Here is an 18,734-nt window from a genome sequence, read left to right on the forward strand (position 1 = left end):
TCCATAACAGCTACGCAGATCCATTCCCAAGCAGAGGTTGAGTTGTTTGTTTACCTGCAACAACATATCAATGTAACCAGGTTGAAAATAACCCTTACAGTGATATTAAAACAAGATAATAAATATGTCATTTAGTTATACGTTTGGTTAAAATATCTAGTTTCTGCAAAGATAACGATTAAAAGATATTTCATAACAGTTTAAAAGGGAAAGTGTAATATGTTTGTTTAAAAGACTAAAAGGTATCATTATAAATGTTGTGTGTTATTTAGAAAGTTCATGGTTGAAAGAGGAAGTAGTGTTTGTGAATAAGGAAAATGCTGGTCACTGATTGGTTCATGGGGTCGGGGTCGAAGTTGCAGAAAGTGAGTGGATGGAGAGAGTGCGTCAGAGTGGTGGCTGGACTGACAAAGTCAGTGTCCCAAGATTATCAACTCGACGGTCTTCATATGGACTGTTTTCTACACACCGTCTGCAAGGAACTGGATACCTTTCTACTCAAAGTTTGTCACAGAGTTACCGACGTGTGTATATTAGCTTGTTAGCAACTGAGTGTTAGCATTCATTAATAAAGTGAATGTACTCTTAGCCATGTCATAGCTAGCTCAGCTTGCGCTATTGGCTTCAGTTTGGGGTTTTTCGGCATGAACACCCTGAGGATCTTTACCAATTTTGCTGCAAGTTGGAGACACAGTGAGGTGTTTTGGACAATACGAGAGAGCACGCCGTTGCTGGACACCTTCCCGCCACCGCTGATCGCCATCTGAGACTGAGGGATCGGTGCAGTTGCAGTTTGGAGTTGCAGATGTTCAGGTATCGCTTTGGTTGTATTGCTCATTTGAGTGAAGAGGACAAATAGTTTTGACTTTCAACGCTCTCAAGCATCAAATCAGGCCTGCAACGTGAGGGGTTTTATTTCATGTTATTTGCCGGCTTTTTTGTGTGTGTGTGTGTGTGTGTGTGTGTGTGTGTGTGTGTGTGTGTGTGTGTTGTGTGTGTGTGTGTGTGTGTGTGTGTGTGTGTGTGTGTGTGTGTGTGTCTGTGTGTGTGTGTGTGTGTGTGTCTGTGTGTGTGCTGAATGAGTGTGGGCCCACTGAGTTAAGTGTGAAATTGATACAAAGGTGACCTGAACTATTTTTGATATTATAATAATTTCCAGTTAAAGGGATTATTAATCTGACATTATTGAAGGCACATTCTGACTGTATATGAATGTTGTTTGTTCACAAGTATACAGTAAATAATTGAGATCTCGATTCCTTAAACTGATTCCAGTGTGAAATTTGGTGATTTCTGTGAATAGAGGTATTTAAACTCATGTGTTTAAGGTAAGTGACTAGTGAAATTACATTATTTAAAGCTGCGTAAAGGGACTCAAGATAACACAAGGGTACATTTGTAAAATATAAACAGGATAACGAAAGAGAAATAAGACAACATTACCTTATGTATTCTTTATTGTAAATTTGATTTATTGAGTGAACAAACTCAGGGCCCTTCCCTGATTAAACTAGGGAATAACTGGGCTACATCAAGAAGATGCTGTTTACTGCTATGGGAACGGAACCTCCCTTTGTATGCACTACTATACTATATTCGCCCCCGACTAACGCCATATATTCGCAATAGTTACTGATGGAGGACTGGGTAGTTCCAGCTTTGTTGGGCCAATCTGGTGATTTAGGGTCACCATCTGTAAATGTTCTTTATAACTTGTGGTTGTGGAGCTGTTGTGGAAGTGTAGTTGCTAACACAGTTGTAGCCTTGGCTAAAAAAATCACACAGGTCTAATGAAGCATAAGATGCACAGTTCTCTAGGAAGCACTATTAAAGATCACAGCATTGGACCAGCACCAACATAAAAACTATTCCAACCCTAAACCCTTACCCTAACCCATTATGCAGATCCAGACCAAAGCAAAAGATGACACACTTTAAGTTAGTTTGGCTAACTTGCAAGTTAAGTTGACAATATCTCCAGCGCTGTTGTAAATGCACTCAGTCACTGATAAAATGTCTAATTTCTACAGGCGAAAATCCGCTCAGCTAAAAACGACCAGCTTAAATGTACAACATGGCTTTTATTTGGAGCTATGTTAAATGTGAGGCTGGTCACTTAAACGTTGCAAATCGCTGTATGCATGTAATAGAAGCGTATTGTCTTTACATTCAACGTGATATACTAATAATGGAGGGGGCATTTGCTACTCTCAAGTGGTTGACCAATCACAACAGAGTTGGCTGGCTAACAAATCTGAGCAGACTGGGCTTTCAGAGGGATGTGGGGGGCATGAAATATTTCGTAGAGTTTCAAAGCATATGTAATACAAATATATGAAGCTGAGCAGAATAGAACGCCTTCAATCCCTTATAATTAGTTAATAACTTAAAAATTAAAACAGTTTGCACCAATAACTATGCGCAGATAAGAAGTGTTATTCTTACATTTTACTTAAGTAACATTATTAATACCAAAGTGTTCCCAGGTTCATCATTAGTGATTTGTTTGCTGCCTAATTTTTTCAAAGCCTCATATGAATGCCAATTCAGGCAAATACACACACACACACACACACACACACACACACACACACACACACACACACACACACACACACACACACACACACACACACACACACACACACACCTAGGTATGAATGCCAAAGTGCAGCTGGGAGAATAGACTCAACAGTTTGATCCCAGCTTGCTTTGACTTTCGATTTACTGACTCTATCTCTGTGTTTAGCACATGGACTAGACAAGGTGGGAAATGATGACAACCGAACAAGAAACAAAAGGGCGACAGAAACTAAATACACAAGGGTAATCACAAAACAAGACACAGCTGGAGGGGGGAGGAGAAACACAGGGGCAACAGGTGATTGTTTATTCCAATATAAAGCAGGAAACAGACACAAAACAAGGATCATGACAATATAGACGCATCTCTCAAGGCAGGGCTTATTCGCCTCTCTTCATCCCAAGCAGGTGCAGGGGTTTTTTTTGTAGGCGAAAAAGACGGATCTCTCAGGCCCTGTATTGACTATGCTCCCCTCAACGATATTACAGTCAAAACCAGGTACCCCCTCCTTCTCATCTCATCCGCGTTTGAGCAGCTTCACGACGCTAAGGATTTCACCAAATTTGGTCAGGATCAGGGAGGGGGACGAGTGGAAAACCGGGTTTAACACCCCTACGGGGCACTATGAGTACCTAGTCATGCCATTTGGACTATCAAACACTCCTGCGGTTTTCCAAGCCTTGATCAATTATGTGGTAAGAGAGTTTTTGAACCGCTTTGTCTTCGCCTATTTGGATGACATTCTGATTTACCCCCCTGACATTGATTCCGCCAGGTTCTCCAAAGACTGCTCCAAAACATGCAACTTTCACGCTGAAACCGTCTCGTTCCTGGGCTTCATCTTTTCACCAGGCCAGGTTTAGATGGACCCAACAAAGGTTAGCGCAGTGGCTAATTGGCCCACCCCTGACACTCGTAAAAAGGTGCAACAGTTTTTAGGCTTCGCCAATTTTTACAGATGCTTTGTGAGGGGCTTCAGCGCTATGGCAGCCCCCCTTCATACCCTCACGTCTCCCAAGGTGTCTTTTGTGTGGTCTCCTCCGGCCGAGAGCTCCACCCCTGTGATTTTCTGTCCAGGAAACTGTCCCCAGCAGAAAGAAACTATGACGTAGGAAACCGTGAGCTACTGGCGGTGAAAGTGACACTAGAAGAGTGGAGACATTGGTTGGAGGGGGATGAGCATCCATTTGTGCTTTGGACTGATCACAAGAATATGGAGTATATAAAAAGGGCTAAAAGATTTAACTCCTGCCAAGCTAGATGGACCTTGTTTTTTAACCGCTTTGACTTTGTTCTTGCTTACAGACCGGGGTCTCAAAACGCCAAGCCCGATGCCTTTTCTCGTCTGTTTGACCCTGAGCCTGTAGCCAAGGAGCCTGAACCCATCCTACCACTGAACCGTGGGCTAGGAGTGGTGACTTGGCAAATAGAAAACGAGGTGAAGCAAGCTAACGGTGTGAGCCCTGCACCTAGTGGTTGCCCGCCTAACCGGCTGTTCGTTCCCGAAGCCAAGCAACCACAGGTGGTCCACTGGGCTCACACCTCGCTGCTCACCTGTCATCCCGGGGTCAAAAGAACAATGTTCATGATAAAGCAGTGTTTCTGGTAGCCGGCCATGGCGAGGGAAGTAAAGGAGTACGTGGAGGCGTGTCCTGTCTGCGCCTGCAACAAGACCTCTTCCAGGGCCAGGATGGGATTGCTCAACCCACTTCCCAACAGACCCTGGTCAGAGATTTCCCTGGACTTCGTCACTGGGCTGCCCCACTCAGAAGGTAACACCACTGTACTCACAGTGTTGGATCGATTCTCTAAAATGACTAATTTCATTGCCTTGCCTAAGTTGCCGTCCGCTAAGGAGACGGCTGAAGTCATGCTTCAAAATGTGTTTCGTCTCCATGGATTCCCTAAGGATATTGTCTCCGACCGGGGTCCCCAGTTTGTTTCACGCCTCTGGCAGGAGTTCTGCAGTCTCATCGGTGCCACAGCAAGCCTCTCATCTGGGTACCACCCGGAACGCCCAGACTGAGCGCCTAAACCAGGAGCTGGAGACCGGACTTCGCTGCCTAGTGTCCCAGAAACCATCCTCCTGGAACAAGCACCTCGTCTGGGTTGAATATGTGCACAATACGCTTCCAAAATCTGCCACAGGCCTGTCCCCATTTCATTGTGTCCACGGTTACCAGCCGCCCTGTTTCCAGCCACGGAGAGAGAGGTCACGGTCCCTTCTGCCCAAGCTCTGATCAGGCAATGCCACCGCATAGGGGCTGCAGCTCGGTCGATCCTCAGCAGAAGCTCAGAGAGCATGAAGCGGGCAGCAGACCGAGGGCGCCAACCAGCGCCAGTGTACCAGCCCGGCCAAAAGGTTTTGCTCTCTACATGGGACCTTCCCCTCCATGTCCTCTCCCGCAAGTTGTCTGGTTGCCTGGTTTGTGGGTCCCTTCCCCATCACTAAGATCATCAACCCGGCTTCAGGAACACTGCGTCTCCCCAGGTCAATGAAGGGGCACCCCAATTTCCATGTGGGAAAAGTCAAACCCGTAAAAGAGAGCGCCATGGTTCCCACAGCCAAACCCCCTCCACCCCCCCGAATGATTGCTGGAGGCCCTGTGTACACGGTCAAGCGTCTCTTGGGTGCACGGAAGAGAGGTAGAGGGGGGCAGCTCCTGGTCGACTGGGAAGGTTATGGCCCTGAGGAGCAATCATGGGTCCTTCACAGCTTTGTAGACGACAAGACCCTCATCACTGACTTTAATCGCCTAAACTCTCAAGAGCCTGGGCCGTCTAGAGCCGCCCCTAAATGTGGGGGTACTGTCATGTCCCGAAAGACTATAGGTACTTTTCAGTTCTCTTATTTGTCATTTCCACGCTCCTCGCTCCTCTGTCTCACCGGAAGTTGATTTGTGTGCGCCATCTTAAGGAGCGTCCCATGGCGCTTATTTCTGCCAGAGGACCGGGGATCGATGAGCAACAACCGAGGAGCGATAACCGAGGAACCACCAGACCATCCTCCGGTGAAATCCTCAGCCACTCGCCCAGCCCCCTTACTGTGTATCCGTCACTGATTGTACGCTGCAGCGCATTCACTGATCTGATGCTTCTTAACCTGAGAGCAGTTTAACAGCGGAGTGAAGACATTAAACTAAGGGAATCGCTCCTCAGTTTATAGAGTGTTTTGTTTCAATTAATGTATCATATCTGAACTACAAAGTGGAAACCTTTTTCATGACCTCCAATTCATTATTATTATGAACACAGTAAAATGAAAAGAGACAGATTTAATATCTGTCTGCAGGAACAGCTTTTCTGTTTTACATTTTTAAGAATGCCTTTTATCTTTTTAGAAATTTGTTCTCATTTCATTAAATATATTTGGGTTCACAACAAATGATACAAATGTGAACTAACAGAGGCGTCAGATGGGGGGGGGGTGTTTGTATGTGTGAATGAAATGGGGTCAGAGCTGGCTGCTATCAGACGATCCAGCTGTACCGGCATCATCACAAACGGACGTCGCTTCACGTGACGCTCCAAGGAAAGGACGTCCCATTGCTCTTAAAACGTATGTCCTTGCTTGCTGTCTCTCTACGTGGTTTCCTTGCTTCTCTCCATGCATCCCTGGTGGGAGGGACTAATGCGCAAGGAAAAGACACAAGTGAGGGACGCAGGGATGCAAGTTAAGAGAACTGAGAAGTACCCTATATAAGTGCTGTCAGCTAAATTACTTTTTGTCCTGTCCTTTTGTTGTCTTGTCCCATGTCTTATTTTGAAAGGTAATTCTCCCTCTCGTTTCAGATCACTGTGCTCCCTGCCCCCGTGTGTCTCCCGCGCTTGTGATTGTCTGCCCCGCCCTGATTGTTTCCACCTGTGTCCCCTTATCTTGTGTGTGTACTGTGTATATATTGTCCTTGCCTTCCCTTGTCCTGTGTCAGTTCGTCCTATGTGTTTTATGCAGACACACCAGCGTACGCCACGTCCCTGAACTTAGTTCTAGTTTTCCTCAATTGAGTGATATTGTGTTTTTGTTACTGTGTCCGAGTTGTACATTTGGGTTCATGCCTCAGAGTTCGCTCCTTGACACACATTTGTCTTGTATTAAATAAAAAGTCATACTTTCCAAGCCAATCCTGCAAACTTGCCACACGTGAAAACGGTTTTAAAACCCTGTATTTTTAAAAATACTAACATGTAAACTACGCATTCTGGTACACTATGAGAAGAGAATAAATCCATCTATTATCACCCAACATATTCAATAACATTTAATGGCATTTTCCTTTTGTTACTTTGTTCTGACAGCTGAAGATGCTGCTCCTCACAGAGAGAAGAGGAGAGAGGCTGTGTGGATTACATTTATAAGGGTAGATAGCCCCATTGTTCTGTGTGTCAAAATAACAAACAGCATACACATTTTTTGGGTTAATATAAAAAAACATACATATGTCGGGTGATCGGGCTCTCTGGATCCAAGTACTTCTCCCATCACTGCAGGACACAGAATCAGACTTTTTTTTCTCTATTTCTTTTTCACTCGCACATCTGCGACCCACTCCAAATGGGTCGCGACCCACCAGTTGAGAACCACTGATCTAAAGGAGATGTGAGTGTCTCATCAGTGTGTTAGGTGATATATTCACACCTAAGTCCTTGGTTTGAACAATACATTTATTTAAAACCACTTGTCATTTAAAAGAATGTGATTATCAAATAACACACACCTTCATAGGTATGAATGCCACAGTGCAGCTGAGAGAATAGACACAGACCAGCTTGAGTCACAGCTCGCTGTAGGAAGCTATTTACCAACATAAAATACCAAGGGATTATGTTCAGAAGTTATACAAGCTATAAAACCCCAAAAAATCACAAGCGTGTAATGAAGCGTAAGATGCACTCTCTGCTCCAGCATGCAGGTGCTAACACGGATCACAGCTCTGGTTAACACCAACATGCAGAACTACGTTTCCTTTGACTAATTTGTGCAGTTTATTCACATTCCTATAATCTCAGATAATAATAAATTAAGAACGCTATTAATTTACAGGCTTGTGCTAATGCCAGATATAAGTTATCAGCCATTTGTCTTTTTTTCAAGTAAACTACGGAATACAATTACCTGTAACAATGTCAGTGACATAAAGAAGAAGTAGCAAATGGAAAGAGAGTACTGCCATCACTGACTTGTTTCCTCATTAAATAATTTAAAAGTACACATTTGCTGATATACAGAATGCACTTAACAAAAAATTAAGCTGCACATTTTCTGGAATTAATCTTTATTAACAGCCTAAATGAACATTGTCTATAACACAATGATAAAACTCAAATACAATGAGTTAAACTGAACTATGTTCCTCAAAAGCAGTTACATTAGGATAGCTTTCTGGTCGCACAAGCCTTTATGTTCATCCATACTGCACACTTCTCTGAGAACTACCTTTAGATAAAACGTTCGGTTTTATACAACATTAACAACAACCTCATTAACAACAGTATGCAGGCTTCACAGTTAACTACACATTAATTGTCAGCCCCTGTCAATATAATATGTTCAGCCACGAACATTCAACTTCATCACCAACTCAAGGTTCTAAATATAAAACAATACAAGTCTAAAAATGCTCTATTATAACTCCTACCTCCATTCCCTCTTATGACAATCCACAGGTCAGGTGATATTTAAATGTAAAAATTAGACGAAGTGGAAGAGAGGAAGTAACGTGAAGATTGAAAGTGGTATCCATGCCTGATCCTAAGTCTGTCTCTAAAAGCCTCTTATAGTCAGGCAGCATATCAGTACTCACACGCCCCATCCGGGGAGTCCTGCAGGCAGTCTGATGGTGGAGGTCTCCCACCCACCTGAGAGACGCCGCTCATGGGAGCTTTGCTGCCTCCAACTGGAGGTAGACTGCAGTGTTTGATAACTTCTGTTTCCCCCTGCCTACACTTACACACAGCACACACACAGTCTGCTGCTAGATGCATTTCTTATAAGTGGCTACATCAATACATTTTGAACGAGAAATAAATATTTGATCTGCAACAACCTGAATATCAGTACAGTATGAAGTTGGTTTTGTCTTCACTTAGTCGCAATTGAATAAGATATATTTAGCAGATAATAATGATACCATCTGAGAGGTAATGAGTCAAAGCTGTTTGGATTGAAAACCACTGATGAAAAACCTTTTGACAGAACTTTTCGAAGTTCTGTCAACGAGTCACGACTCAAGACTGTCAATCCATTACAGAAGAGCAGAGGCAGTGGATATTTCAGAAAGTTTGGTCAATGAACAACTGGGAAGAACACCGGTTATACGTCACCACTTTGGTCACAAAGGTTGCCATGAAGCAAAAGAAAGTTGGTGAGGGATCCATGCGTATTTCATAATTTTCCTACCAACTGAAACTTCAGGATGGAATGAATCTTAAAGTGTGCAAAGTTCTTTTTTCTTCTACACTTGGTATCCCTGAAAGAACCATTACACACTGGCTGAACAAAGACACCATCGACCATGACGAACAAGTGGCAGACCCGCCAACTACATCTGGACCTAAGAGTGGCAAAAATGCAACGCTGGAAACTGCTGTCACAGATTTCCTTAAGGACTGGTTGAAGGATCTGCCAACCGTTGATTCGCACTATTGCAGAAGCACAGCGACATACAAAGACAAGAAGTTCCTTCACCCAGGCACAACCATCTCCCAACTACATCGGGAATATCAACAGGCAGCTCAAACTGCTAAGGTGAGAGCAGTTGGGATCCAGCATTTCACACATGTGATCCATGAAGGAAAGTATTCCATTTTCATTCCACGAAAAGATCAGTGTGATTTGTTTCTGTCATTCAAGCAAGGAAATATCAATAAGGACGAATATGAGGCACATGTGAACCAGAAGGATGAAGCGAGGCAAGAGAAATCCCGCGACAAGGATTCAGCAAACAATGAGAAGTCTGTTTGGACAATGGACTTGCAAGTCGTGCTGCTGTGTCCAAAAACCCAAGCCAGCAGCCTGTATTACAAAACGAAGCTGCAGGTCCATAACTTTACCCTCTTTGACTTGAAATCTAACGAAGGGTACTGCTATATTTGGGATGAGTCGGAGGGGGACCTCAGAAGCCAGGTATTTGCACACTTTCAATATCGTCATTTTGAAGGTGTGATCAAAGACAATCCAGAAATCAAGGAGATAGTAGTGTGGCGCGATGGTTGCGGTTATCAGAACCTTAATGCAAATGTGGCGAATGCGTTTTCCGAGCTTGCCAGGAATTATAGGGTACTAATAACACAGAAGTACCTTGTTGCAGGTCACACACAAATGGAATGTGACAGCATGCATAGTACCATTGAAATGAAAATGAGAACGGATATCATCATCCCGAGAGACTACATGATCATACTCCAGATTGCAAGAACAAGACCCTCACCCTACCATGTGAAGATGGTCAAGCATGATGAGTTCCTGCAAATGAAAGGCTCTCACTTCTTAAGCATCAGACCAGGCAAAAAAGTTGGAGATCCAACTGTACGTAATTTGCGGGCTTTTCAGTTTAGCAGTGATGGCAAGGTCCATTACAAGCTATCCTTCTCGGAGAACTCTGCGTGGGAAGCACTGCCAAAGAGGTTTCAGGTGCCAAATAGGGTAATTGCATGGATTAGAATGTTTCCACACACTCTGCCAATCAAGGATAGGAAGTTTCAGGACCTTCAGTCCATGAAAAATGTCATGCCCGTCGAGTGTCATCAGTTCTTTGACAATTTGCCACATAATTAGGCATTAATCAAGATGACTGAGAAAGAAGGTTCAGGGGAGAAACTGATTCAAATGGAAAACGGTTAGCTACAATTAAAAACACAGCGAAGAAGAGCTGGAGGGAGTAGTGAGGAGAGGCTCATGCCTCCTCAGCATTTGATATACTTGCCTTTAGTTTTATTTAGCTAAGAATGAGTTGTAATGTTGTAACTTTTGAGTTTGATATATGAATTAAAGGGCCAACCACGGCCAAACTGCCCTCTGTTTTCTGAGTCTCTGTGTGCTCCTCTAGCATGTTAAACTGTTTGTGGCTGACCCAGCCCCATGATCTGTCACAGTAGTGCAGAAAAGAGAAGTGCACTGTTTTGCCTAAGTCACTTACTAAAGAAGTAATATGGCCTAAGTCATCTAATCCTCTTATTTTACACAGTTGACAGACAATGTTATTTATATGTCAATAGTCATATATTGTCATAACCTTTTTGTGTGAAACAATATATCTCATATATTCTATATTTGGTTCAGTTTTTTGAAAAATCCAAAAAACTGATCCAGATTTGATAAGATAAGATAAGATGTATCTTTATTAATCCCTCGTGGGAAATTCAAGCGTTTATGCAGCAACAGAGGAAAAACATGACGTTGGAAATTCCCACAGGGAGCTGATCCAGATTTGCTTCGGTTATGACGTCATATCGGAAATGTGGGCTGGCTTTACATTGAAATCCCGGCAACGTCCGCCCCCATGTCCCCCATAAACAGTGGGCGAGCTGAACCCCCCCCCCCCAGCTGTGTGTCTGTGTGTTCAGCAGGATGTCTGCAGAAGGGACTTAGAGTAAAGTGGATAATACATATAATGTCACTGTTCTATGGTAAACACTGAAATGTCCCTTCTGTGGGACGAATAAGGGTATTCTGATTTATTCTGAAGAAAGAACAAGCTATGTGCTGTATCAGAAACAATGCGCCACATGTTTTGGAAGTAATATGGTCTGTGTTTCCATTAGCAAGCATCGCTAACACTCAGAGCTAACGCTGTACTGGAGAGACTATGTGTAATATAAAGGTCCTGTCCTTGTGGTAAACCGAGAGAGAGAAACGTTTGAGCTCCATACTGTTTCAGAGATAATGCTGGATGTGGTTTGGAACATAATATGGCGTTTAATCACGACGGCGTTTAGCTGAGTTTCTCCTTGTAGAAAACTCTCTTCAGAGAGAGATCATGATGCTCCAAAGGGGCGTGGCCAGCAGCAGCTCCAAAGGGGCGTGGCCAGCAAAAGCTCCAAAGGGGCGTGGCCAGCAGCAGCTAGTTCATTTAAAGCTACAGTCACAGAATCAGCACTTCAGGAACAGGGCTGAAATAGAGGGGGATGAGGCATGCTTCCATAGGGGATCTGTTTGCTATTTTGAGCAAAACACTTCACAGACATGTTTTGTACAGCTATGGCCCTACAATATATTGTTCAAATAGAGCAGGGGTGTCCAAACTTTTTTCACAGAGGGCCACATACAGAAAAATATACAGAGCGCTGGGCCACTTATAGAGGTGAATATTGCCTCAAAAGTGAAGTTATAAGTTAGCAAAACAAATCAAATGTAGGTGAATAATGCGCAATACTTGGAAATGGTTTCAGGAAAAACTGCCTACATCCTGTCTGTCTTTAGGACTTCATTTATTTTGTTGTCAGCTCATTCCTTAAAACAGAAGCTTCAAATTGCTGATAATAAGAGGAAATATGAAGGTTCAATTTCAAGCTGGTTATAGAAATAGAAACTAAGATTTGTGAGAAAAATGTTTGAAATTTTAAATGACTAAAATGTATTTGAAAAATGGGCTCATTAATATATTTGAGAAGTACAATATAAGACGAGCAAAAGTTTAATTTGTGGGCCATATTGCATTATACTTTTAGAAATTGCAGAGTGCCGATTCAAAATGGCCTGCGGGCCGCATTTGGCCCCCGGGCCGTAGTTTGGACTCCCCTGAAATAGAGCATAATGAGACCTTTAATGAGACCAACAAACAGATGGGTATCGCTATGGGTTATCAGTACTTTAAAAAACTGTATAACTTTAGTCTGTGAGCTTCCTAGAAGCCAAAAATAATAATAATTTAAAGAGAAAACATTTTGGATGTCTCAAATTTAGCCAACCCCCAAATACATTACTAATTCATCATTCAACAGTTTTAGTTTTTAAACAAACTGCATGTTGACGCTCTCTGGGAGGAGTGAAGCTCTCTCCTTACTGATGTTCGTTTTTACTTTGAGAAACTCTTACAGCAAGTTCTGAGGAGTCCTGAACAAACCAGCCTCACATTAATGTATGATTCTGCTGCAACTGCGGACACCGTGCAAACTAATTACATTCATGTACAAAACGCTGGCTACCGAGTTTGTTTATGCACTTGAATTTCGGTGGTGATTGGTGGAGTTCTAGCCAATTTGTTTGCCAACAAATCATCCATAAAGTAGTTGGTTATTTGTGGTGGCTGTAATAGCTTGTTTTGATGTTTTGACTGCCTCCTGGTAGCCAAAAAAATATCCGCCGTTAGGACAGCTACTATTTAATACTGACAATGAATGTTCATGTGCATGTGCTAAAATGCTCACTGCAGGGTCTTTTCTTTGCTACAATTTTTAACACTGAAACTGAAACGCAACGGGTTGGTGGCAAGCTACCAAGCTCATTATTCTGCATGATCCACACTGAGCACAGAAGACCAGAGGGTCCTCCACTGTTTGCTGAACAACAGAAAATGAATAGGACTATCCAACCATGCTGCTGTGAGCTGTTGTCTACTCAGCCAATCGCGTGTGATAAGTACATATTATAGGGTTTGGGAAGGAAGCCAGTGTGTAAAATCCAATTAAGGATTGTTGGAAGGCCAAATGCATTGGAACTTTATTCCCGTCCTCCGTGGTCTGAGGTTTGATTCAACGCTTTTGTGAGGTAAGAGGTTGAGAGTTTATAACATGAAAGGTGGGGGAGGGGAGAGTGAGTGGATCAGGTGATTATGAGAGGTGGGAGTGTCTTGAGAGTTGAAACCGGGGCGCTCTGATAACAATGCACTATGGTGAGATAACACCCTCCAGTTCCACTGTTTGTTTTTGTGTCCCTTACTGCTAAGAACATGAGCCAGAATTTGAAAGGTTCTCACTGTGTTATTTTTTTCTTATATCGTTCCTATCTAATTTTTCTATCTCGCCCTTTTCATTTCTGCTTTCAAAGTGAGATCAGAGCGCAGAGTTGTAATATTAATAAGCAACCGGCTCTGCCCTACCTACCGGGTCCTTCATCTTCATAGCAAAGACTTATTTTCTTTGTACTGGGGAGTCTTCCTCCTCCGTGGTTAACAAAGCCTTTGAAACATCAAGGGGGACGCCCCTTATCTAGTTCTTTAGCATCTGAGAAACGGCATAATGAGACAAAGTCTGCAACTGTCAATCATAAATACAGCAAACAGTGAAATGTCACTACCATGAAGTAAAATCTGTTTTTAATTGGAGGAAAACAATATAGTAGTAGATGAGAAATTGTGAGACTGGAGCTGAGCTGAGATTCAGGGAGTCAATGAGAACAAGTATCCCTGTTTGAACCTAGCATTGATGTTATGCCAGGAACCACCTCTTTGAACCTTGAATTACAAAAGGCATACACACCATAAATTAAACTCTAGCAGCATTGTGCATGTGTCCTTGTTGACCCTGCACAAGTTATAAGCGTCCAGAATCCATTGACCAGAAGATATACACAGCCTTTATTTTACTTATTCTTAGTAAGAAAATATAGTCTGCCTGTAACACTAGATATGTGACCGTTTAGTTCAGTTTTCCTTTATTTACAAACCTGAAGATTTCAGAGATGTTGATTACTGACGACATAACAGTGACCAGATCTGAGGCCACCAAAGAGATGCCCTTTTGGGGAATGGTAATGGAACAATACACAACAGGTAGTGATTGGTTGTCAGCTTTGCACCTCTCCATGAGGCAGCAGGTGTAATGAAACAACTATGAGTTGATACAGGATCTTTTACCTAGGGTGTTCTGGTACCAAGTACAACTATGAATCACTAACATGGTGTTTGTTAATGGCATTCCATGTCTAGCACAATCGTCCAATAACAAAGCACCACTTATACTGTCCTGTCACAATCCTTCACATTATTTCATTCTGCAAATGCTTTTCTTGGTAAGACTAGAAAGGGTCTTAACCTCAAGCAGCTACACAGGACTGTCAGTAAGCTGTGGGATTCTTGGAGCTTGTTATGAAGCTCACCAACTTGGAACTTGGTATAAGTGACCATAGCAGGATTCACTGCAATGTCCATTCTGCCCTCAATCTAACATGATAGGAAGAAAGAAAAAATAGCAGCAGCTTTACCAGCTTTGATAACACTTTAGAGGTCAGTCTACTAGCACCCAGGCAAGTGATGTTGTTCTAAACAGTTCCAGTTCTCCCAGTAGAGTATTCACCTGTGTTACAGTAGGGTAATCCAACCCTTCTGGCCCAAATGTCACTGTGGGGAATTAATGGGGACAAAGTAGGCAATGACCCAATAAAGGTCTTCGGTTTGGCTGCAGATAAGCGAGCAAACATCAAGAAGCCCCACAGGCGGCAGACAGCGCTGCTCATTTACCCCTCACCTCTCTGGAGATGAAGCATCTCAATGGTCTGCTGAACCGTTCATTCAGTTCTCTCCATCCGCTCAAATGATTCCACCATAAAAAGACAATACAGGACTGATACTCAACTCTAGAACAACCCAATGTGAATGGTTTTCAAAAAGTCCATTAGTTTACAGTAAAGATTGAATGGAAATGTTCATCACCGTTTCTCTTCAAGGTTAGTCTTAGAATTGATGTATGTTTTTATATCAGTATTCTTTTTATAAACGTTGTTGTTGTAACACCTTGCTTTGGGAATTATATGCGTTTGATATGTTCCTGCCAATAAAGCTCCTTTGAATTTGAAATGTAATAACTTGTTTTGTCTAACATACAACAACGTGCGCAGTTTGAAATGATATAAAACACTACAAAGCACAACATGCTTACATTTGAAAAGCTGCAACAAGAACTTATTTGGCATTTTGCTTGAGAACTGACTTACGATTAATAATAAAAAAGAAATATGTGCAGATCATTTTCTGTCAATCAACCTATCCATTAACAACAGATCATTTCATTTCTGAGTGTAACAATAGATTAATTAATGGAGGCCCATGCAGCACATTTTTGCCCAAGGGCCCCAACAAAAACCGGCCGTGTGCAGACCTATTTAATACTTCATTTTATTAATTCAAATTTTAATTAAACATATTTTATATTCTCAAGCTTGAAAGATTATTATAATAAGTCAAGTTGGTTTAAGCTATTTGAAAGTAGCAGGATGAGTAGGCAAACAGGAAACTGCATACAAGGATATCAGAAAATGTGTGTCAAGTCCAGTTTGACACGTGCGCATTTGACATTTAAAATAGAAATGTCAAATGCTGACACGTTTTGTGGCGATGTGTCGGATAAAGTAAGACAATGTATACAGACATATACATATATATACTGTACATATATATATATATTGAACGTGTAAGGATGACCTCAAGAAGGTGACATGCACGCAACCAGAGTGCTTCTTCCCAAAAGCCGGCTTCTTAACAAAACACAGAGCTTAATTATCTCCGACATCATGTGTTCCTTTCTCATAACGGAGGAAAACTGCAGGGGTGAATCTGGCAGGAGCCCAGTCTTGTATTACTATATACCATTAGACCAATAATATATAATAATTCTGACCTAAGAAAAAAATTAATACAACTTTTCACATATTTTCAAGTGTTTCCATTTGCTGTGAATTATTTATTGATTTGTTATATTTACTTACATTTAACAAGACTAACTAACTTGAACTGAATGTTCAGTGTGTGTACGTGCTGCTTTTTCTGACAAACATTGTCAGGGTTTGGGGAAACAGGACCCAAGTGCAGTAAAATGAACGGGAGGCAGGTATGGGCCAAACAAAAGGTGAGCTTTATTTAAATTAAAGCTGTACGTTCAACCAAAAATAACCACACCAACACTAACCAGGGGATACAGGGACAGCAGACAGCAGACAGACGGACGGGCAGGAACAGGCAGGTAACATGTACAACATCAGGGAAGAAATGACAACGACTGAACAAGAGACAAAAGGGGAACCAAGACTAAATACGGCTAATAAGGCTAATCAGCAAACAACACACAGCTGGAGAGGGGAGGAGAAACACAGTGGCAACAGGTGAACACAATGACACAATCAGGGGAAGGAGGGAAACTAAAGACAGGGAGTGAAACTTAACCTGACACAAGAGGGGAAAACCTTTCAAAATAAAACACACAACACAAGACATGACAGACACGAAACCAGGATCATGACAAACATTAAGAATCCTTGCTGGTTCTTCTGCTGTTTCTGCCTCTTTGTCCATGCGCTCTCCACTTCAAATTAAATGTACATTTTAAAGGCTCACTATTACAGTTTTATTTGATCTGTTATGTAGTATACTGTCAGGTGATGTTACTAATAACATTATTTCTCAGGAACTGAATAAAGTATAAAAAGTAATATTAATAATCATAACATATCATAAACGTGCAACACTACTCGATTAATCGCCTACATTGACGACTACTGGTCGACTAAAAAAATCTCTAGGTGAGGGCAGCCCTGGCTCCAAGCTGTGTGAGTTCAGACAGTCAGATGAGCATCATCCCCTTGCCCTACTTCTCTCAGACATGCCAGCACATGTGTCCTGTTGGCGGTGAAACCAACTGGAAGAACTGACCTAGAAATCCAGCCAATACAGGGCTTACATTTCATTCATGTCAGCATGGTCTCAAAGGGAACTTCTTCAAGAAGGGACCTCCCTGTCCTCCATGTGCATGTAAGAGGAGACCTGGAGAGCTCTCTGGCTGTCTGCACTTAGCCTCAGCAGCACCTCTGCTTTCAAGGAATCATGGAGGGTAACAGTAGGTGCCAGTGTATGAACATGTGCATGCTTTGTGAACATCTGTCGTGCTAGTGTGTCACCATGATCACAGAGGGAAAACACTGAGAACATTGAATATGGACTGGAATACACATACAGTGCAATTAGAAACCCTGGTTTGTGTGGCTCTGTAAGCTCCATTTGAAGATAAGTGAGTTGACTTTGCTATCACACTTTTCCAACTTTTTCAAAATATTGCTTCTATATCTCATCAGTGAATGACGGGTGGTGTAAGGGAGAGTCATCAATGCATCATTGCACACATAACAATCCATAATAATGGTGTGATCTAAGGCTCAAAATCACAATCAATCAATCAAGCAATCAATCACCCTAACCCTAACCCTACCATTCATTACCACACGGTCCCTAATCAGTTTTTACATTTATTTCAGCTCCATTAAGTGAGGCTGGAAAATAAGTTTGGAACCCTGCTGGTCGTACTGCAACAGGTAGTTAGCCAAAGAAGAATAAAGCTATGTTAACACATGATAGGTTCCATTGACCTTTGCAATAAACACTTATGTGCACTTTGTTTTTACATTTCTTACCGGCTACAAGCTCCTTCAATACATTTATATGTTACTGCTCCTTTTTTATCATGTTATACTTATGTTTGTTTTAAACGTATTTGTTTATATTGTTACTAATTTGTGCTTGCCTTTTCAATCAATATGTAAGTGTACTCTTTTTTGCATTCTACCTGCTCTGTACCTTTGCTGCCGGACATTTCCCACTGCGGGAGGAATGAAGGATTCTGAAGTGGCCTCACTAAATGACTACTTTAGTGCACAATGCAGCACATGGAGCGTTGTTGAGTCCTTTGTTGTGGTCTGTCCCGTCTCTTTCTGTAAACTGGGTCAGTCATCTATTCATATTAAACTGCATTAGTTCAGCACAACGCTTATCACCACGGAGACACAACTCACTGTGAAATCACCGCTGTCTGATTAAACGTCCTGATGTTCTACATCAGTACGCCCTGTGATTTGTTCATGGTGCATCACGGAGACTGTGATTGACATCAGGTTAATACACTAAAGCTTTGGTGACTTGCTGAATGCTGACAGAGGCTGCAGTGAGCAGCATGTTGAGCTGTGGCAAGGTGTAAGGAACGGCCAAATGAAGAGGAGGTTTAACCTTTCACGAGTTGACTGACAGGTATCTTGTGCTTTGACAGGAATGGCTGAGTCATTACTTTGACTACACACACACACACACACACACACACACACACACACACACACACACACACACACACACACACACACACACACACACACACACACACACAGATTCTAATGGTGTACAAATCAATGACTTTACTGATATGTGACTGCATGTTGTCTTGTCATGGAAGCAGCTTA

General features: G+C 42.3%; 1 protein-coding gene across 2 annotated transcripts in view; it reads right to left on the reverse strand.

Moving 5' to 3' along the window:
* slco4a1 (solute carrier organic anion transporter family, member 4A1) overlaps window positions 1-18,734 on the reverse strand; it is a 39,666-nt gene that overhangs the window by 14,253 nt on the left and 6,679 nt on the right. Inside the window, exon 1 of one of the 2 annotated variants that reach the window (XM_063894433.1) lies at window positions 8,221-8,318. The exons of the other annotated variant lie outside the window; for it this stretch is intronic. The gene's annotated coding sequence lies outside the window, so the exon portion shown is untranslated. Of the gene's footprint in view, window positions 1-8,220; window positions 8,319-18,734 lie in introns of those variants that run through there. 2 annotated transcript variants of the gene reach the window in all.

Source organism: Eleginops maclovinus, chromosome 1 (assembly GCF_036324505.1).
Source record: "Eleginops maclovinus isolate JMC-PN-2008 ecotype Puerto Natales chromosome 1, JC_Emac_rtc_rv5, whole genome shotgun sequence".
Classification (NCBI taxonomy): Eukaryota; Metazoa; Chordata; class Actinopteri; order Perciformes; family Eleginopidae; genus Eleginops; species Eleginops maclovinus.